This window comes from Aquarana catesbeiana, linkage group LG01 (genome assembly GCF_042186555.1).
Source record: "Aquarana catesbeiana isolate 2022-GZ linkage group LG01, ASM4218655v1, whole genome shotgun sequence".
Taxonomy (NCBI): domain Eukaryota; kingdom Metazoa; phylum Chordata; class Amphibia; order Anura; family Ranidae; genus Aquarana; species Aquarana catesbeiana.
In genome coordinates this window covers 227,397,001-227,419,781 of record NC_133324.1, presented here as the reverse complement: position 1 = coordinate 227,419,781, position 22,781 = coordinate 227,397,001, and positions in this window count along the sequence as shown.

The following is a 22,781-nucleotide window of genomic DNA, read 5'->3' as shown; positions in this document are numbered from 1 at the left end:
TCTAAATGGTCTAAGGTTATCAGTGGTGTACCCCAAGGTTCAGTGCTGGGACCCTTACTTTTTAATATCTTTATAAATGATATAGGGTCTGGGATCGAAAGTAACATTTCTGTCTTTGCAGATGACACCAAGCTATGCAGTGGAATAACATCCTTACAGGATGTCTCCAATTTACAAGCCGACCTCAATTTGGGCGACTATGTGGCAGATGAGGTTTAATGTTGAGAAATGTAAAGTTATGCACTTGGGGGCTAAGAATATGCATGCATCATACATGCTGGGGGGAGTACAACTGGGGGAATCCCTGGTGGAGAAGGATCTGGGGGTTTCGGTAGATCATAAGCTAAATAATAGCATGCAATGCCAAGCTGCGGTTTCCAAAGCGAGCAAAGTCCTTTCTTGTATTAAGAGAGGTATGGCCTCTAGAGAGAGAGATATAATTTTGCCCCTGTTCAAATCATTAGTAAGACCTCATCTGGAATATGCAGTTCAGTTTTGGGCACAAGTTCTCAAAAAGGATATCGGGGAACTGGAGAAAGTGCAGAGAAGGACATTAGATTGTAAGCTCTTCTGAGCAGGGCCCTCTTAATCCTATTGTATTGTATTGTATTGTATTATAACTGTATTGTCTCCCTTTTATATTGTAAAGCGCTGCGTAAACTGTTGGCGCTATATAAATCCTGAATAATAATAATAATAAGAGGCATGGAGGAGCTCAGCTATGAGGAAAGATTAGAGGAACTGAATTTATTCACTCTTGAAAAGAGGAGAAGAAGGGGGGATATGATCAACATGTTCAAATATATAAGGGGTCCATATAGTGAACTTGGTGTTGAGTTATTCTCTTTACGGTCAACCCAGAGGACACGGGGGCACTCTTTACGTCTAGAGAAAAAGAGATTTGATCTCCAAATACGCAAAGGTTTCTTCACAGTAAGAGCTGTGAAAATGTGGAATAGACTCCAGCCAGAGGTGGTTCTGGCCAGCTCAGTAGATTGCTTTAAGAAAGGCCTGGATACTTTCCTAAATGTACATAATATAACTGGGTACTAACATTTATAGGTAAAGTTGATCCAGGGAAAATCCGATTGCCTCTTGGGGGATCAGGAAGGAATTTTTTCCCCTGCTCCAAATTGGAGCATGCTCTATTGGGGTTTTTTGCCTTCCTCTGGATCAACTGAGGGTATAAAATTGGGTATATTGGATTGTACGATATTTTTTATTTTATTTATTTATTGTTTTTAAGGTTGAACTGGATGGACTTGTGTCTTTTTTCAACCTGACTAACTATGTAACTATGTAACCTTTTACCTAGTTGAGGCGAGACTAAAGCCGCATACACATGAACGGATTTTCCAACGGGAAATGTGTGATGACAGGCTGTTGGCAGAAAATCCAACCATGTGTACGCTCCATCGGACAATTATTGGATTTTCCGCAGACAAATGTTGGCTAGCAGGTTTTAAAATTTTCCGCTGACAAATGTGTGTTGTCGGATTTTCCGAGCATGTGTACACAAGTCCATCGGACAAAAGTCCAAAGTACAAACACGCATGCTCGGAAGCAAGGACGAGCCAGAAGTAGTCGGTCTTGTAAAACTAGCGTTTGTAATGGAGATATCACATTCGTGATGTGGCAAATTATGAAATCTCTCAATGCAGCGCACATTCTCTTCTTCTTTATAATGGGATAATAATGAAGCTGCTTTGCTGGTGATATTGACAGAGTTCTGCCAAAGGTATTTCAAATGGCTTTTTTTTTCTAGTGATATCCACAATAATACAGTCAGGTCCATAAATATTGGGACATCGACACAATTCTAATCTTTTTGGCGCTATACACTACCACAATGGATTTGAAATGAAACGAACAAGATATGCTTTAACTGCAGACTTTCAGCTTTAATTTGAGGGTATTTACATCCAAATCAGGTGAACGGTGTAGGAATTACAACAGTTTGTATATGTGCCTCCCACTTTTTAAGGGACCAAAAGTAATGGGACAATTGGCTGCTCAGCTGTTCCATGGCCAGGTGTGTGTTATTCCCTCATTATCCCATTTACAAGGAGCAGATAAAAGGTCCAGAGTTAATTTTAAGTGTGCTATTTGCATTTGGAATCTGTTGCTGTCAACTCTCAATATGAGATCCAAACAGCTGTCACTATCAGTGAAGCAAGCCATTATTAGGCTCAAAAAACAAAACAAACCCATCAGAGAGATAGCAAAAACATTAGGTGTGGCCAAATCAACTGTTTGGAACATCCTTAAAAAGAAAGAACGCAGCAGTGAGCTCAGCAACACCAAAAGAACCGAAAGACTATGGAAAACAACTGAGGTGGATGACTGAAGAATTATTTCCCTGGTGAAGAAAACACCCTTCACAGATCAAGAACACTCTCCAGGAGGTAGGTGTATGTGTGTCAAAGTCAACATTCAAGAGAAGACTTCACCAGAGTGAATAAAGAGGGTTCACCACAAGATGTAAACCATTGGTGAGCCTCAAAAACAGGAAGGCCAGATTAGAGTTTGCCAAACAACATCTAATAAAAGCCTTCACAGTTCTGGAACAACATCGTATGGACAGATGAGGCCAAGATTAACTTGTACCAGAGTGATGGGAAGAGAAGACTATGGAGAAGGAAAGGAACTGCTCATGATCCAAAGCATACCACCTCATCAGTGAAGCATGGTGGTGGTAGTGTCATTGCGTGGGCATGTATGGCTGCCAATGGAACTGGTTCTCTTGTATTTATTGATGATGTGACTGCTGACAAGAGCAGCAGGATGAATTCTGAAGTGTTTCGGGCAATATTATCTGCTCATATTCAGCAAAATGCTTCAGAACTCATTGGACGGCGCTTCACAGTGCAGATGGACAGTGACCCGAAGCATACTGCGAAAGCAACCAAAGAGTTTTTTAAGGGAAAGAAGTGGAATGTTATGCAATGTGCCAAGTCAATCACCTGACCTGAATCCGATTGAGCATGTATTTCACTTGCTGAAGACAAAACTGAAGGGAAGATGCCCCAAGAACAAGCAGGAACTGAAGACAGTTGCAGTAGAGGCCTGGCAGAGCATCACCAGGGATGAAACCTAGCGTCTGGTGATGTCTATGCGTTCCAGACTTCAGGCTGTAATTGATTGCAAAGGATTTGCAACCAAGTATTAAAAAGTGAAAGTTTGATGGATGATTGTTAATCTGTCCCATTACTTTTGGTCCCTTAAAAAGTAGGAGGCACATATACAAACTGTTTTAATTCCCACACCGTTAACCTGATTTGGATGTAAATACCCTCAAATTAAAGCTGAAAGTCTGCCGTTAAAGCACATCTTGTTCGTTTCATTTCAAATCCATTGTGGTGGTGTATAGCGCCAAAAAGATTAGAATTGTGTCAATGTCCCAATATTTATGGACCTGACTGTATGTTGTTGGGATAACAGAGCATTGGACAAATAGGGATCTCACAAATTGATTTCTAAAAAAAAAAAAAAAAAAAACATATATCAGGAATTGGTATTGTAGCCTTTCCAAAATCATTCTTTTCATGTCAATTTATGTCTGACTTAAATTGTATCCTACATCCAAACAGTTCTGCAAGGTACCACAATTTAGAAATGACAAGAGTTAAATGAGCAGCTTGTGAAGGAGCAATGCTTGATACTGTCTTTCCATTTTTCTTAATCATAATTGCATGACATTTATTGAAGTGTTTACTTCTCTGTAGTTTCTCCTCTCTGTAGCTTTGCAGATAGTGCTTGTGGTTACACAGCCTAAGCGCACTTAGGACAATTAGATAATTTACCTGCTGTGGTAGGTTTAAAATCCAGGAACAGAGGGCTGAATTTTCTACTGTTACGAAATAAATCCTTAAAAGAAAACACAATTTAAACTGTCTCAAATAGCTTTTTGACACATGCAAGCAGGAATGCTCTCTATGAAAAGAACAAGCGATTAAAACATGGAGTAATATAAAGAGCTGGCTGTATAAACATAATAAAAAGTGTACTTTGGCAAACGAGATTTTATCTGTAAATTGTGTCCATGTGTCTGCATCTAATTCCACATCCTTAGATCCTTGTTATTGATTATTACTGTAGATGATGAACAGCAATAAGGAAAGGAGATATGCAACTAATTAATAGAATAGTTAATGAGAAGGAAGGAGGATGAATTAATGAAGAGAGATGTTGAGATATTCTAGCTCTTGATGTGTGCAGCGAACAGTAGCATTATCTCTCCCCGTGCGCTAAATTATAATGATTTGCCTATGAAGCACTAGAGTTAGGAAAACTCTCTGGGATTTGGCAGTATTAATAGGTGAATTGGAATGCATCCAGATGTATCTGTTTTGACATAAACAATATTGTAGAAACATGTGGAATGAGGACTTTCACTGTACTAGACCATATTAGACATATTGCAATAGAATTGGTAAGGACAATGTTACAGTCAGGCTTTGTGCATTACCATTGTTCACATTCACTTCTGAAAATTGTTCTTGTAATAGGAAGTATGTTGATGTGAGTCCATTAGCTCTTAGGCCCATTGCACATGGGGCCATCCAACTTAAGTGTGTCCCTCCCTGTGTTTTATTGCAACCAGGAGGGACAGGTGCAGCTTCAAGCCTTGCCGCAGGCAGCCATTCACGGTCTATGGCAGGCTGTGGCTGGATGGGGCTGAACTCTGTGCCGAGCATACCACTCATATTTGAATGCACAGGGCCCTAAATTGTAAATGGCCCTAAACTGGTATAGTGTTCAGCCACATCCAGCCACAGCCAGCTATAGACTTTGACAGGCTGCCTGTCGGCGGGCCTGTCCCTCCCTGGTGCACTAAAATGCTGGCAGGGAGACGCTGCAGCTGGACTGCCCCATTTTCATGGGACCTTATAGGTCTGCACTGTGCTGCCATGGGACTACAAATCTCAGTGTGCCAACCTGAACCTAGACGGTGCTGACTGCCATTCCAGATCTGTGGTTCCAAGATTGGTGATTTTAGGTTAAAGCTTCCACCCCCAGTGTTGCTTGGATGATCACTTGTAACAGCTGTGGGATACTAACTTGGGAGAGACTTTTTGCTGGCTCACGTAGGGCTACCCTGAGACCCAGAGACTTGCTGCACTGAGAGGCCTCATGCCATTTGTTGTTGCGGTCTTACCTGACTTTGTTGGCTTACCCAACCCAGAACTTGGGCCCCAATGCCAGCCAACATTGAACAGACCACTTGCTCAGTGGTTAGAGAGGGAAGATACCTCTGTTAGACTCTGGATTATAATGCCCATTTTAGGATGTTCATAACTTGTTGAAACATTGTTTGCTAATTTTAGGGTACTGTATTATTCCTTAGCAATCATTGTTGCTCACCGTTTCCTGCTGTTATTTGTTTGCCTTGCTGTGCATTGCATCCCAGTGGGTCATCGCCAGTCACTTTGTTTTCTTTTTCAGGCTTTTTTCTTTATTTTCAATTGGTAATCCATCCAGTAACACACTTCCTGTCCAATGTGACAGCGTGTAGGATTACAGAACAGCTCCCCTATTCCTCGTTCTGTAGTTCTGTAGTCCACAGAGAGAATCAGAACTGAGAACAGTGCAGCAGATGTAGCAGAGATTATCAGATCACAAGATTTCTGGCAGGGTCAACAGGCATTTTTTTGCCCTTGTTGAACAGATATGTCAAAACACTTTCAATGGTCTATTTAATAGACAAAAGGGAGCAAATAAGAGAAGGGTATTATTAGTGTTTGCATACATTTTAAAAGATTGGCTATAACACAGGCGCATTGTTTGGTGGATATTTTTAGTGTAGCGCCACCCCCGAAGGAACTGCTTGATGTTTGGGTCCCTCTGTTCTTGGTGCTCAGGGCTCACCTAATGTTACCACACTTTCTGACACACCTTAAAGCAGTATCTGGATGAGTGAGCACAGGGGGCAGATTTGAGCAGCAACATTGTCAGTCTGGAGGGAGCGTAGTGTTGGATGTACTAGCAGATTTAAATACACTAACAAATTGAATCTCTCTAAACTTTATAATCAGTTACAGAAATTTTTTTTTCCCCTTTTGGATAAAGGTTTTATATAAATAAATAAACACTGATCATTTTAAGCACCCCTGACAGTGTTAAAAGGTTTGTCTCATCCCTGGAACTGCAAGAGAACTTGTTCTTACTTGTTCAGACTTACTGGCTAGATCACCAGATGAAAATAGAAGAAAGAAAGCCTAAAAAAACAACACATTGCCACATTGCAGCCATCAAATCTAAGGATTGTTAGCTGCAATTTAAACATATTTGCTTTTGGGTTTAATAATACTTTAAGGCAAAGAAAAGGGATATTTATTCAGGCTACACACCCAACAGGGAGAAACAACAACAATAACAATAAGCCACAACAATTTAAAAAGTGTGTAACAGTAGCATTGTGTGCAAGCAGTGTAAAAGAGATCTACTGTATAAAGAGATCATACCCTAAAACCTGGATCAAGGAAAAAAACCTCAAGGTCTCTGGCCCTAAGGAGGTGCCCTAACTAATGGCAGATACACAGGGACCTATTGGGGAGAACAGAGGTCATTTATCTATCATTTGCCAGCTTTGGGGCCCAAAGTCCTTAGTGGAGCACTCTAAATAGATTTTGTAATCCCCACACCGAAAAGTATTTGTTCCCCCAAAAAACAATATTTCTTTTTCATACATTATGGGACACAGAGTTAGGCTAATATATTCATTACCTACTGGGTTATAATCAATCTCTAGGTGAATGGACACTGGTAAACAAAGTCTTAGACAGGAAGTGATCCCCTATATAACTCCTCTCATACAGAAAGTACATCAGTTTTTTACCAGTGTCTGCGAGGTGGATGGGCACATTTGTTTGAGCTTTCTGAGCTCCTCGTCTCTAGTCCCACAAACGGTTCTTAAATGAATCAAGGGATTGACCGATCGGATCCATTTGACACAGGCTTAATATGCTTAGATAAATGGTACCCAAGCCTTGCAAAGAAGACACAAGATTCTGCGAGGTTTTGCCTGTAATGCGACCTCCGGGCTCTGGACCCTGCGAAGTGGAATCCTGGACACCACAGAGCTAAGGCGTTCCTGCAGGGTGCTGTACAGGTCAAAGGGAGTGGACCCTAAACATAAAAAGGGTACCCAGTCCTTGAAGGTCCTTGAAGTGACAGGAACCTGTTGTGATGGGTGAAGATTGGGCTCTTAGTTTCTAAGCTGCCCTGCGCCTGGACGGGTAAGTAAAACCCCCTTATTTACTTATTGTGGGGTGTCCCAGTGATTGTAACAATCAGTTAAGCTAGCTAGAGGCTGGACACCTGTGTGTGGTGACCATACGGGGGAGTTTTGGGCTAGCTGTGAGTGTTTGCAAAGTGTACCTTTTTTGCTTGTGTCTGGCTGTTTTTTTACCTTTATGATGGCGCACGATGGTGTGCCATTTTGCCTTGGTTTGCCATAGTGCATGTGCATTCGCAAGAGCGCTGCTGTACTCAGCAGTTTTATTTGTTTGGCGGCCATGGCACACGCGGCTTCGCCATAGGCGGAGGAGCTGCGCATGTGCCGTAGCCTAATCTGGCCGCATGGAGATTTGCGTCATATGCAAATCCAACAGCACCCAATTGCTGGGACCGTACACGTGCGTGTGTATGCATGCACAGAACATCCCGGTGCACAGCCAGCTTATTTAAGCTGTGTATACCAAGCATGCAGTGCTTCCATAAGGCAGTTGTGGGACACAGAGCAGGCTCTGAACCAGGCACAGCACACTATGTCATTTGTTTTACAAAACAAGCAGTGTAAATACCTAATTTGAGCTGTCTTCAGGCCGGTGACATGACTCACAGCTGCTTTCCAGCTCTGATGGGTGGCTTCTGAAGGAGGGGCTGTGATCTCCCTCTGATGTCAGCCGGGGAGATCACGTGACCACTAGTCTCCCCCACAGAAGCCCTGTCTCGGAGCTGTAAAGCGGCCGTGAGTCATGTGACCGGCCTGAAGACAGCTCAAATTAGGTATTTGCACTGCTCATTTTGTAAAACGAACGACATAGTGTGCTATGCCAGCCTCTAATAGAAAGGCTGGCAGTGAAAATGTTATGATTTTATTTTACAAGCAGGGAAGGGCACACCTATGTCGCCAGTAGCTCCTGATGAACATAGTCGTATCCCTAGTGTTGTATCCTCTAAAAAAAATCTGAGCCGCTGCGCCTATCTGGTATTGTGCCTACAGTCAACGCTGCTGCTTCACCCTTTATCCCCAAGGATGAACTGTCCTAGTCAGGTTAGAGCACAGGATTACTGGCATGATTGCCTCCATCCCACAGGGTGGCAAAAACGTGACAGATCCCCCTCCCCTGAGCCTCCTAGTTTAGTGCAGGAATGGGTGGAGGCTGGGGAAGAGCTAAAAGCTCAGGATTCTGTGGAGGGCTTGGCGGATGAGTCTGCTTCTGAGCAATCTGGACAAGAAGATATCCAGTTGGTGTCTGCCTCTCAGTTGCAAAGGCTCTTGATCCAGACTCTTACCGAGATGGTTCGTTCTGCCTTTAAGTTGCCTTTTGCAGAGGTTACTGAGCCCCCCTGGTCCTCTTTTGGGTCCCTGAGGCCTCTTCAGGCCGCACAGGCTTTCCCCTTACACCCTCTGTTACATCCCCTTACACAGGTGGCGTATGCTGATTGGGAATATCCTGACAGGATTTTTGTTCCTCCTAAGAGGTTTTCCCTTTTATGTCCCATGGATGAAAAGTTTGTTAAGAAGTGGAGCATGCCAGCCGTAGATGCAGCAGTCTCTTCCTTAAACAAGAACTTAACTTGTCGGGTGGATAACGCACAGGGCTTGATAGACCCTGTTGGCAAGAAACTGAAGTCATTATTAAAGGCTTCTTTTTCTTTGGGCAGTTCAGCTATTCAGCCAGCCGTTGCAGCAATTGGTATCTGCCAGTCCATAAAGTATCAGGTCAGACGGCCTGACAGGCCTAACCAGGAGGATGATCTTACTGAAAATAAGACAGATATTCCTCAAATATATATTCCTCGAATATTCGAATATTCCTCGAATTCCTTGTGTTTTGCTGTTGATGCCTTAAAGGATTCAATACAGCAGGTTTCTCATTTGGCTCTCTTGTCTGTACATATGTGCAGACTTTTGTGGCTTAAGAACTGGTCAGCCGAGCATCCTTGTAAGAAGTTATTGGCAGGTTTCCCCTTTCATGGGGAACGTTTGTTTGGTGTTGATCTGGAAAAATATATCCAAAAGATTTCCGGAGGGAAGAGTTCTCTACTTCCTGTAAAGAGAAGCACCAGGCGTCCCCCATTTAAAACCTCAGGGATTGCTTCCTCAGGTGTCTCAGCGCCAAGCTAGTTCCGCTGCCAACTGGGCGCTAGAGCCAGGGGCAAGCCGCAAAGCCAGGGCCAGAAAAAGCCCTGGGTCCAAAACTCTTCTAAACTCGACACCAAGCCCTCCTTTTGAGGGGACCCCCCCACTCTATTGGGCGCTACACTTTGTGGACATTTGGAGAACAGTGGTTCAGGACCAGTCGCTCACCTCGACTATATCCTGGTTACAAGCTGGAATTATGGGGGTTCCCTCTCAGAGGTTTCTAAAATCCCTGAACCAGTACCTACTAATCCAGTCCTTTCAGTCTCTCCGCTCAGTTGTAGCCTAGCTCCAAATGGGAGACTTTCTAGCCTCCATCGATATAAAGGATGCTTATTTACACATACCTATCTTTCAGCCTCATCAGAGGTTCCTGCAATTTGCAGTAGAGGAACATCATTTTCAGTTTGTGTTTGTGGCTCTACCCTTCGGACTTACCTTAGCTCCCTGGGTGTTCACAAAGGTCCTAGCACCAGTACTGGGTCTTTTATTGACCCAAGGGATCTTGGTGTTTGGGTATCTGGACAACCTCCTGCTCAGAGATCACTCACTCCAGGCTCTAGAATAGAGCAGAACCTGCACAGTGCAGTATTTGGAAAGCTTAAGCTGGGTCATAAATACCGAAAGGTCAGCCTTGAGACTAGCTCAAAGTCTGAAGTATTTAGGTCTGATCCTAGATACGGTCCAAGCAAGGGTATTTTTGCCACCCGTAAGGACCTGTGCCCTGAAGGAGCAGGTGCGTCAGATAAGGGGCACCACACAACAATCCATTTGGCTTTGTATGAGTCTTCTAAGAAGGATGGTGTCCTCCTTCGAGGCAGTGCCCTATGCCAAGTTCCATTCCAGGCCTATAGAACAAGACATCTTGGAACAGGAGAGGACAAGCCCTGGATTATCCAATGTTCTTATCTACTCGGGCACGCTTAAGCCTAACCTGGTGGTTGCAGGATCAGAACTGGTAACTTGGAGAGTACTGACCAAAGATGCCAGTCTCTCAGGTGACCCTAGATGAGCTCACAGCTCAGGGGAGATGGTCAAGGACAGAACAGAACCTGCCCATCAACATCCTGGAATTACGGGCAGTACGTCTGGCCCTATGGTCCTGGAGGGTGGAGCTTCAGGACTGCCCTATCCGGGTTCAGTCCGACAATGCCACTGCAGTGGCCTATATAAACCACCAAGGCGGTACCAGGAGTCGTTCGGCTCTGAAGGAGGTGAACCACATACTAGCCTGGGCAGAGGGACATGTGCAGATTTTATCGGTAGTCCACATTCCGGGAGTAAAGAACTGGAAGGCAGATTATCTCAGCCGCCAGCAGATATGTCTGGGGAATGGTCCCCACACCCAGGGGTGTTCCGGGAAATTTGCCAGCGTTGGGGATTGCCAGAGGTCGACCTATTGGCATCCAGGTTCAACAACAAGCTACAGCAGTTTGTATACCAAACAATGGATTCTCTGGCAATTGGAGCAGATGCTCTGGTAGTTCCTTGGAGCCAGTACTCTTTGGTTTATGTCTCCCCCCGATCCCTCTCCTTCCGCATTTGTTGCTCAGGATTCGGAGAGAGGAGGTTCCAGTCATTCTGGTGGCACCAGCCTAGCTCAGAAGGCCCTGGTTCCCGGAGATTGTGAGATTGGCAATAGACGGGCCATGGACGATTCCACGCCACCCCGATCTACTATCTCAGGGTCCTATATTCCACCCCAATTTTTACAATCTCTAAATTTGACAGCATGGCTATTGAAGCCAGGGTGTTGAAGGACCGTGGCATCTCAGGACCAGTGGTGTCTACCCTAGTAAATGCTAGAAAAGCTGTCACTAGGAGGATCTATCATAAGGTCTGGAAGACTTATATTGCTTGGTGTGAAGCCAGAAAATGGCATTCTTGGAAATACATGATTGGGAGAATTCTCTCTTTTCTACAGTCAGCTGTGGAAATCAGATTGGCTTTGAGTACAATCAGAGGTCAGATTTCGGCCCTGTAAGTATTCTTCCAAAGGTCTTTAGCCTCCCATTCGCTGGTCCGAACCTTTATGCAGGGGGCAACTCGTTTGTTTCCACCCTTTAGGTCACCTATGTGTCCTTGGGACTTGAAGTTGGTGCTGTCTGTGTTACAGAAACAACCATTTGAGCCTATCGAGGAAATTCCATTAGACTTGCTATCACGCAAGCTAGCCTTCCTGATGGAAATCACCTCGGTTAGAAGGGTGTTGGGGTTGGCAGCTCTTTCATGAAGGGAACCGTACTTGATCCTTCACCACGACAGGGTTGTGTTACGACCTGTTTTATCTTTTTTGCCAAAAGTGGTGTCAGCCTTTCATTTAAATCAAGACATTATTTTGCCTTCCTTTTTCTCTCAGCCTCGTTCGGTGGAAGAGAGACGACTGCATTCCTGGGACGTTGTCCGGGCAGCCAAGGTATATTTGTCTAGATCTGTAGAGATCCGGGAATCAGACTCCTATTTTGTTTTACTTAAAGGACCCAAGAAGGGGCAGGCAGCTTCCAAAGCTTCCATTGCCAATAGGGTCCATCAATTTGCCATACAGGCCTATGTAAAGCTCCTCCCTTTAGGGTGAGAGCTTATTCTACCAGGGGTGTAAGAACCTCCTGGGCTTTTCGCCATCGGGTATCTGTGACTCAGATTTGTAAGGCTGCTACCTGGTCTTCAGTGCATACGTTCACAAAATTTTATCAAGTGGATGTTGGAGCAGCTGAGGATTTGGCTTTCGGCCGTTGTGTATTACAGGCTGCCGTATAAGGTCTGATGGATATTTTTTGGCAGGGTACCTCCCTCCCCTCAAGGCTATTGCTCTGGGACGTCCCAGTAGGTAATGAATATTTGCCTAACTCTGTGTCCCATGATGTATGAAAAAGAAAATAGGATTTTTTCGTCATTCCTACCTGTAAAATCCTTTTCTTCTTTTACAACATCGGACACAGAGGTCCCTCCCCTCTTTTTTGATGATTCAGTGCTTGCTACAAAACTGATGTACTTTCTGTATGGGAGGGGTTATATAGGGGATCACTTCCTGTCTAAGACTTTGTCTACCAGTGTCCATTTACCTAGAGCTGATGTATAACCCAGTAGGTAATGAATATTAGCCTAACTCTGTGTCCCATAATGTACTTAAAGAAAAGGATTTTACAGGTAAGTAAAAATCCAATTTTTTATGGGCAATTATCACTGGACATAACATATACCATGAGATTGAACTGTTTTGCAACTAAACAAACTTTACTCATGAGATTAAACTAATTTTGTCATGTCTCCTAGTAAAAGAAGCAGGCAGGAGGAGGTGTCTTGGGAGACAGTCTGGGATTTTGCCCTTTAAGACCAGAGCAATCAGCACTGGTGCCTCTATGTGCCGTAGACAAGATCTCTTGCGAACTGAAGAGTCATATGTCAGTGTCTTAGGGAGATGTATCAATCTTCTGACTCTTTGCTGTTTAGACTCAAATGGATCTTCTTCTGGAGTCCCTTTGTTAGATTCAGGGGCTGGCTGAAGGATTTCCCTCTTCTGAACTGAAAACTCGACCTGTTCATCTTTATTGTGGATCTGGACCATAAACTCAAGGGGCATCAGGTCTGAAAATCCCAGAATAAGTTCTCATAGCGGAAATGGTTGTAGTGCTGACTCGGTTAAATTGATGATAGGCAACTCCTATCCTCATATTGATTAGTGGTTCCAAATTAATAATAACTACTGCAGTAGGGAACAGACACAAAAGATACGCTCAGCATCTTTCCAAATAACTGTTCTGCTTTATTATGACGCAATTGAAGGATTTTATGCACATGATTACGTAGGTATCACATTAATATTACAATTGTAGGTTTATCGTAACCAGGGGCGTTACATAGGCAGGCTTATTCTAATCAGGACTCGAAAGAATGTAAACATTTACTGAAAACATTATTAGTGCTGTGTGCACAGTGAGGACAGTGTGCAATACATACAAAATACAATACAATTATATACAGAACTTACAAATTTCCATTACAGTCTCCCCTCTTTTGATCAATATTTTGATCACTAACCATACCTTCTATCACCTTTAACCTGGAACCTCCACACGCTTAGGTGGAGGTAGTCCTGGCCAAAGAGGCAAAAAACTCCATTGCGGAGAAAATAATAGCTGAGCAACTTTTTCATTACAAAATGACTTTTCATTGTGAAAAACAACTGATTGATAAGACATATTTACAGAGTACTGTCTGTACACTCCTGTGGCCAGAATGGCCTTCTAGCTGAATTGTGGGCATGCTGACTTATCAGCATATGTAAACACAGACAATTCTACATAAAATGGAAGACATACAAAAGACAAATATAACTTCAACATGGCTAAACTACTTTTCAAATATATATATCCCTTACAATTAAAGTAATTTAATCAAAAAGTACCCTAGACTGTGATCACAAGAGGGAAACAAATCAAACTCAGAGATTTCTTTAATTTAGTCATTTTTGCAGTGTCTGGTGTAGATCCAGGTGACTTTTCCTTCAAGTTTTGCAAAAACTGTACATGAAATAGATGCTGCATTGAGTCTCCAAACATTTCCTTATATATAAATGTCTCTTAACAATCCAAAAGTCACCTGGCTTTAGTTTTAGATCCTTCCAAACATTTAGGATCTGGAATTGGGGAGAAAACACATAAATGAGTTTGTCAAAAACCTTAAAAAATCAGCAACATTCTCTGTGAGATCCGAATAGAGGACTTCAGCTACTGAGACAAAATATAAGCAAGTGAGTAACACACTCCAAACCAAATACCATAGGGAGAGAGTCCAACATCCCCCTTCGGGGCTTGATAAAATATAAGAAAACATTCAGGCTAAAGTTTTTTAGTTTCTTACTCTACTTTGTCCGCTACATTGTAGACAGTAGGGGGTGTAAAAATAAAACCTCAAAACTTCTAGTAAGGACTCTCCTATAAAAATTATTTCCTCTGTTACTCTCTGTACTTTCTTCACTTTGTATTTACAAACTACTTCTGATAACACTTTTTACTGTGGCCTTTGCAGTAGCATTTGCCACTGGACATCCAAAAAACATGTCCATACAGACAAAATGCATACTCGTAAGATCCTAACTTGGGCTTCTGGATAGATCTTTTTGTAATCTCTGGAAGGGATGTACAGCTTTTGGTAACACCTTTGGTAACAGGTAAAACAAGAAGTGGTATGTTATAAAAACAACTGTGGATAACCCTGGCTGTATCTCATGCTAATTTACTAAGGCAGCCATAACTGCTTGTGACTGATGACACGGTCCATGTGTCAAGCTGGAGGGAAAAGAGTGGCTAGCAGACATAAATGATCACCTTTTTCCAAAGTCCTGTTTCATAAGAAGTTGCCCCCTGTGGACCACTTGTTCTTCTCGTTCTGGGGTCCTTAAAGTTGAATTATTAATCCCAGCTATACTGGGCCAGAACTAGGGTGGAATCTGTGAGTTGCACAGACCCATCAAGTGTCCGGGGCTGTAAATGCAGCATCCTAATGCCCCGTACACACGGTCGGACTTTGTTCGGACATTCCGACAACAAAATCCTAGGATTTTTTCCGACGGATGTTGGCTCAAACTTGTCTTGCATACACACGGTCACACAAAGTTGTCGGAAAATCCGATCGTTCTAAACGCGGTGACGTAAAACACGTACATCAGGACTATAAACGGGGCAGTGGCCAATAGCTTTCATCTCTTTATTTATTCTGAGCATGCGTGGCACTTTGTCCGTCGGATTTGTGTACACACTATCGGAATTTCCGACAACGGATTTTGTTGTCGGAAAATTTTATCTCCTGCTCTCCAACTTTGTGTGTCGGAAAATCCGATGGAAAATGTCCGATGGAGCCCACACACGGTCGGAATTTCCGACAACACGCTCCGATCGGACATTTTTTATCGGAATATCCGACCGTGTGTATGGGGCATTAGTCACCTGGTCTGCTTCCATGTGTGAAAGTTAATATGGCTACCTCAGCAAATACCTGGAAGGCTGAAAACAGCCAATCAAATTAACTTGGCATGCTTTATTGGTTTACCTGCCGAAGTAAAAACAAACTTCTGGCCCTTCAAATGGAACCAAAATCTCTCGATATCTCGACTATCTATATAAATATATACTCTTTTTATAGCTCGCAAGCTTTGCTAAAACATGGAGCTCTGCTTCTTGAGCTGGGGAAAAAAAGGATCCAATGACTTTGAATACAGAGTATCCTTCTGGGTGATAAACTGCATACTCAAATCTACAAAAAATGTAATATCTGGGTCTTCTGGGAATGTGTCCTGCACTGGGCTCACAGCAGCTGATTCCTACACCATCAATTTAACACGTGTCTTCCTTTTGTCTCCAGCCTCCTCCAATAGAGGCAATAAGGTGGCTGGATTCAAATGTACGCATTTCTCATTGTTAGATTTGTACATAAACAAACTCATATTTTAAACCTTTCATTAGACAAACATTTAGTTAGCTGTATATTTGCTGCACAGAATGTCGGACCATTAAAAAATAAATGTTTGACCAAAACAATATCTAACTTTGTCTAATAGCACCTTTGCATAAAAGCTGCAGCTCTGATATATCAGGATGAACCCTTCATTACTTGGTCCAGCTTGCATAAATATATTACAATGGCTTGTTTTCTATCACGCTGTTTGTGTAAGAACTCCAGTTTCATGTTTCAAAAGACAACTTTTTCCTGGCAATATTATAATAAATGATAACAATACCCCGCGGTCATGGAGAGATGCCCATAAATCCAAAATATTCTTCTGCTTATACCACTGTACTTACAAGGAAAAGGGGCACATCATTTCACAATCCACACATTCTGCTTTGGATTTCAAAAACAAAAATAAATAAAAACAAAAGGACCAACAATCTGTATGATGGACCAGAAAGCATCAAAAACTAAAAAACAACTGGCTGCAGGTGGCATCTATCCTAACAGGGTGTGTGGACTTGATGTGATGGGTCTGTTATATTTAAATTTTATTTATTACTCTCACATCATGGACCGCACATCAAGTTATTATCAAGAACTTTGAAATTTCATTTTTGTAGAAAGACTTCTTATGTATCTCATCCATCTAGGCTTTGTTAAATATTATGGCAGCTGTATTCCAAATAACAACCTCATCTTAATCTTTTTTTTTTCTCTCAATAAGGGCTTATTGAATAAATGTAAAATTACAAAATTGTTATCTTAATCTAAACAAATCCCATTCATTACAAATTTCCCCAATAACCTGGATTTCATTTTCAACCAAAGGTTGTCTAAACCAGTTTCAATATATCTATATTATTAATAAAATTGTTAAACTCATATTAGAAATGAATACTCATTATTACCTAATTTTACTTAATTTCCCTTTTTTAAATGCACTGTTTCCACTGTCAAAGGATATTCAATTTGTGTAATACACGGTTAAATGTAACCTTCATTTTACCATGTTTGGAAAACAGATTCAAAATAATTGTGATCACATTGTTTACCATTAGACCTGTTAACTAGGCACATTTTGTTATAAAAGTTTTGTCTAAAAAAAATGGAATTGGCATGGTGTCCTTCCAGCTTATCACTGACCTCTCATCTCAGCCACATTCTTTCATGAGAGCACAAAGGAGGGGGTCACATCTGCGTACATGACACATACAAGCAATAGAACTAAAGCTCCCAGCAGTCACACATACACGAATATCTCTCTAAAATCGCTTACATTTTTCCCATTTGTACACAACACATGCATATCATTCTCTCACTTTCTTTTAACTCTCATTAATATTTCCCTGCCTAAATTCTGCTTTCTTTATTTTGTTCAGATATCCTTTATATCTAGCTTCTATGATCAGACGGGCAGCCACAGTGCTCATCCCATCTTCCCTCTCTGACAACATATAAAGTATTCTGTTTTACCTCTCATTTCTCTGTTTCTGACTCTAATAGTTGTAGTGTCTGACCCCATATTCATCCCACAACTTAACATGAAAATGTCCCTTTCTGTCTAGTGTTAATGTCACCCTTGATCCATCCTGCTCACATAGCTGTTTCTCTAGCTGTTTACGCTGCATGATTCTTAGTCCCTGTGGACCTTGGTAACCCAGTTACCCATTGTGGATCCCTGTCCACTTTAACCATTAATCTAGGGGCTCAGTATAGGCGGAACCGCACCTTCGGTTCATATATAGCGCTCCTCTTTCGCTTGGCATTTTTAAAGGGGTCTCTTACCCTTCATTCCCTTACTTAATTCAATGCCCATAATGACTGGCCAGTCTTCTCTCTTCTCTACTTGTGCCTATACCCTCTTGCCTCTAAACTACTTTATCTAGCAGATTTACTACATATACCTGTGAACAGCACTATTCTTCCCTTTCTTATCTATAACACTCCAATGGACAATAGACAGGGACAACATAACATATAACCACCAATCAATACAGTTCGATTAAGGGGAGTAAAATAGGTACCCTTTGTCCCAAAAATGCCTTACCGATCAAGGAAGTCTGATAACTCAAATGTAAGCAAAAGGCTTACCTCAGCTGGTTGATTATCATAAATTCCCGGATCGTCTCAAGCTCCTCATTTCGGATACTCAGGGTCACCTGGAATCCCCTCCTAAGGCAAAGCTCGCCATGCTGACTCGGTTAAATTGATGATAGGCAACTCCTATCCTCATATTGATTAGTGGTTCCAAATTAATAATAACTACTGCAGTAGGGAACAGACACAAAAGATACGCTCAGCATCTTTCCAAATAACTGTTCTGCTTTATTATGACGCAATTGAAGGATTTTATGCACATGATTACGTAGGTATCACATATTAATATTACAATTGTAGGTTTATCGTAACAAGGGGCGTTACATAGGCAGGCTTATTCTAATCAGGACTCGAAAGAATGTAAACATTTACTGAAAACATTATTAGTGCTGTGTGCACAGTGAGGGCAGTGTGCAATACATACAAAATACAATACAATTATATACAGAACTTACAAAATTCCATTACAGTGGCATCCATTGACTCAGAAAGCTTACGACCAATCTGTACAGACATTTTGTTCAATGTCAAAATCTTCTTCTTTGGAAGGTGAGGAGAACCTGCAGTCTGGTTCCCAGGTCCTGAGGAGGGTGTACAAAATAAAACTTAATTGCGCTAGCAGTGATAATATAATTGAAAAGTGTTTAGGAAACACGATATATACATGTAAATCCCAATCAAAAAATAACAATAAGTGCATAAACCTTATAACAAAAAAAATAGTTATGTGCTAAAAATCGATAATCAGGCATCAACACCACCTATAATCTGTCCATAGAAGAATAATTCCAATAAAAATAAAAGTCCGTTTGATTTGTCTAGTCACCAAGCCATAAGGACTAATAGATCGAAGTAATTTCTATCGGACGTGCATTGATTGCAGAGAGAGAGTAATAGGTGTGCCGTAGATGACGTCACGTATGACGAAACATGTAGGGCGTGGCCTCGCAGTGCTTGCCATCACGTGTTCTGAAGGTTTACTTTGCACGGGCGTTCTGCCTTTGTTTATGCCGGCTTTTTATGAATATTTTACGAGATTTTTTAAATGTTCATTTGTGGTTTATCCAATAAAACCCCAACGATATTACACCATAGGAGCTTCTTCTTTTTTCCTTATGTCTTTTTTGTCCATGGGCCTTTCCATTCTTGGGTCCCCCCTCTGATGCTGGAGCAGTTGAACTATCCTGACCATCCTGAAGTCTGCGGTGTACGCTGTCAAGACCTGGTTACTAACATTTGGTCCCTGCAGAGGGCGAAATCTGCAAGCTCATAAGACCTTGCCACAGAGGAGGTCCAACAATAGGGGTAAGCGCACACCTATTACTCTCTCTCTGCAATCAATGCACGTCCAATAGAAATTACTTCGATCTATTAGTCCTTATGGCTTGGTGACTAGACAAATCAAACGGACTTTTATTTTTATTGGAATTATTCTTCTATGGACAGATTATAGGTGGTGTTGATGCCTGATTATCAATTTTTAGCACATAACTATTTTTTTTGTTATAAGGTTTATGCACTTATTGTTATAGAAAGGGGGGGAAAAATTGGGACTTTAATTGAGGCACATATGCGGTGTGCCTCCATCCCTATGCTAAGTGCAAAAAGAGAAGGGAAAGTGGGACTTTGATTGAGATAGATGACTTTGTGGAGGCTAAATTGAAATAAATGCAAAATTGTTTTATTAATGACAAACGTTGTAAAGAATATGGCAATAAAATAACCACATATACATTCAATACAGTAATTAGTATAGACTCCACCCACACATAACATACAAGTGTGGCATGGAAAAAAGTTTTGCATGAGTATGGTATAGTCAAAGCAGTTCAAAGGTACATAACATAGGGGAAATTTATATTATTACATATGACATAAAAACAGCACCAGCGGCAGGAGTATGGGTGTAGCAAGTATAACCAAAATGAATAAATGAATAAATGTCAGAATTATTAGTCTGCTGCAGACTGAATTTCAATGTGTCCATTACAGACACAAGAAGCATCACTTGTGCCCGACGCGTTTCGTGTAGAGACACTCCTCAGGGGCAGATGCTAAAATATATCTGCAGAGTGTAAAGAAAAAAGTGGTGACATTAGTCTGAATTCTAATTAATAATGTAGCAATAGGGCAGATTATCTCGTCCTAAATACTCACATAGGGTCCAAAACGGTAAAATGTTGCGGCAATGTAATCAACGTCCCAATAAAGCCTCCCCCGGGAACTGAGGTAATTGCAGCCGCGCACGGTAGGGCACACGCAACAAAACCTCCCGATGACCCAAGGCACAAATTGCTGGTGCGGGTGAAATATTGCGGTGGCCTGAGAGGGCAACCTGAAGTGATATGAGAAGGTCAAAAAAAAAAAAAAAAAGAATGTGAAAGTGAGAATGAGTAAAAATGTGAAAGAATGAAAAAAAAAAAAAAAAAAAAATATATATATATATATATATATATATATAATAAAAAAATATTAAAAATTATGAATAAATAAATATAAAGGTGAAAAAATGAATACAAATAGTGAAATAAATGGAATGTGATATAAAAGAGGGGGGTGTAGGTTGACTAAGTGTATGAACTATGTGAGCATTATTGATGTTGTGTGAAAAGGTGAAAGGTGACAACAGTGATAACAAAAATAAATAAAATAAAACATGGTGACAGACAATTGTGGATAACCTAGGAAGTGACTTACGTGTTGGAGCAGGGCTAAAAACAAAGGGAAGTGTTGAATGCAATGTGATGACTCGGAGGTGTATCAGCAAGAGTGTGACAGGGGAGGCAGCTTATATGTACCCCGCACACGTGCACGCCGGCTCTTACCAGCGTCACGCTGGCGTGTGATAGGCAGGAAGGGGCTCCGGAGAGGGCGGTGAGCACCGCCCTCCACAGAAGCCCATATTCACTGCCAGAACAGCTGGGATGGAAATCACGTGCCCTGTGCGTTGGCCCCAATCATGACGCCACATACACAGGGCAGGGTGCGTGGCGCCGATGCTCTGTAGGCATCCGCCCGCTACCCCGTAACACTCCCCGCCCCCCGGTGGGCGGAGAGGGGGGAGGGGGAGGCACATAGAGAGCATCGCAGCTCCCGGGTAGAGGACAAACAAGGAACCGGAGATCACCACAACCGCAACATACCCCAAATGAACTGGCGCAACGGCACTGTAGAACTACATGGATACAAAATTAATGTACCCTGAGTGTGTAAAAACCGGGTATGGTGGCATAACCACCCGGAATTTACAAACCTCACACTGGGGTAGTAGGGGAACACTACCAACCCAGTCATCAAATCTCCATCCCTGTTCAAAACGAATAGAAAGGGGGGGAAAAAATTGGGACTTTAATTGAGGCACATATGCGGTGTGCCTCCATCCCTATGCTAAGTGCAAAAAGAGAAGGGAAAGTGGGACTTTGATTGAGATAGATGACTTTGTGGAGGCTAAATTGAAATAAATGCAAAATTGTTTTATTAATGACAAACGTTGTAAAGAATATGGCAATAAAATAACCACATATACATTCAATACAGTAATTAGTATAGACTCCACCCACACATAACATACAAGTGTGGCATGGAAAAAAGTTTTGCATGAGTATGGTATAGTCAAAGCAGTTCAAAGGTACATAACATAGGGGAAATTTATATTATTACATATGACATAAAAACAGCACCAGCGGCAGGAGTATGGGTGTAGCAAGTATAACCAAAATGAATAAATGAATAAATGTCAGAATTATTAATCTGCTGCAGACTGAATTTCAATGTGTCCATTACAGACACAAGAAGCATCACTTGTGCCCGACGCGTTTCGTGTAGAGACACTCCTCAGGGGCAGATGCTAAAATATATCTGCAGAGTGTAAAGAAAAAAGTGGTGACATTAGTCTAATTCTAATTAATAATGTAGCAATAGGGCAGATTATCTCGTCCTAAATACTCACATAGGGTCCAAAACGGTAAAATGTTGCGGCAATGTAATCAACGTCCCAATAAAGCCTCCCCCGGGAACTGAGGTAATTGCAGCCGCGCACGGTAGGGCACACGCAACAAAACCTCCCGATGACCCAAGGCACAAATTGCTGGTGCGGGTGAAATATTGCGGTGGCCTGAGAGGGCAACCTGAAGTGATATGAGAAGGTCAAAAAAAAAAAAAAAAGAATGTGAAAGTGAGAATGAGTAAAAATGTGAAAGAATGAAAAAAAAAAAAAAAAAAAAAATATATATATATATATATATATATATAATAAAAAAATATTAAAAATTATGAATAAATAAATATAAAGGTGAAAAAATGAATACAAATAGTGAAATAAATGGAATGTGATATAAAAGAGGGGGGTGTAGGTTGACTAAGTGTATGAACTATGTGAGCATTATTGATGTTGTGTGAAAAGGTGAAAGGTGACAACAGTGATAACAAAAATAAATAAAATAAAACATGGTGACAGACAATTGTGGATAACCTAGGAAGTGACTTACGTGTTGGAGCAGGGCTAAAAACAAAGGGAAGTGTTGAATGCAATGTGATGACTCGGAGGTGTATCAGCAAGAGTGTGACAGGGGAGGCAGCTTATATGTACCCCGCACACGTGCACGCCGGCTCTTACCAGCGTCACGCTGGCGTGTGATAGGCAGGAAGGGGCTCCGGAGAGGGCGGTGAGCACCGCCCTCCACAGAAGCCCATATTCACTGCCAGAACAGCTGGGATGGAAATCACGTGCCCTGTGCGTTGGCCCCAATCATGACGCCACATACACAGGGCAGGGTGCGTGGCGCCGATGCTCTGTAGGCATCCGCCCGCTACCCCGTAACACTCCCCGCCCCCCGGTGGGCGGAGAGGGGGGAGGGGGAGGCAC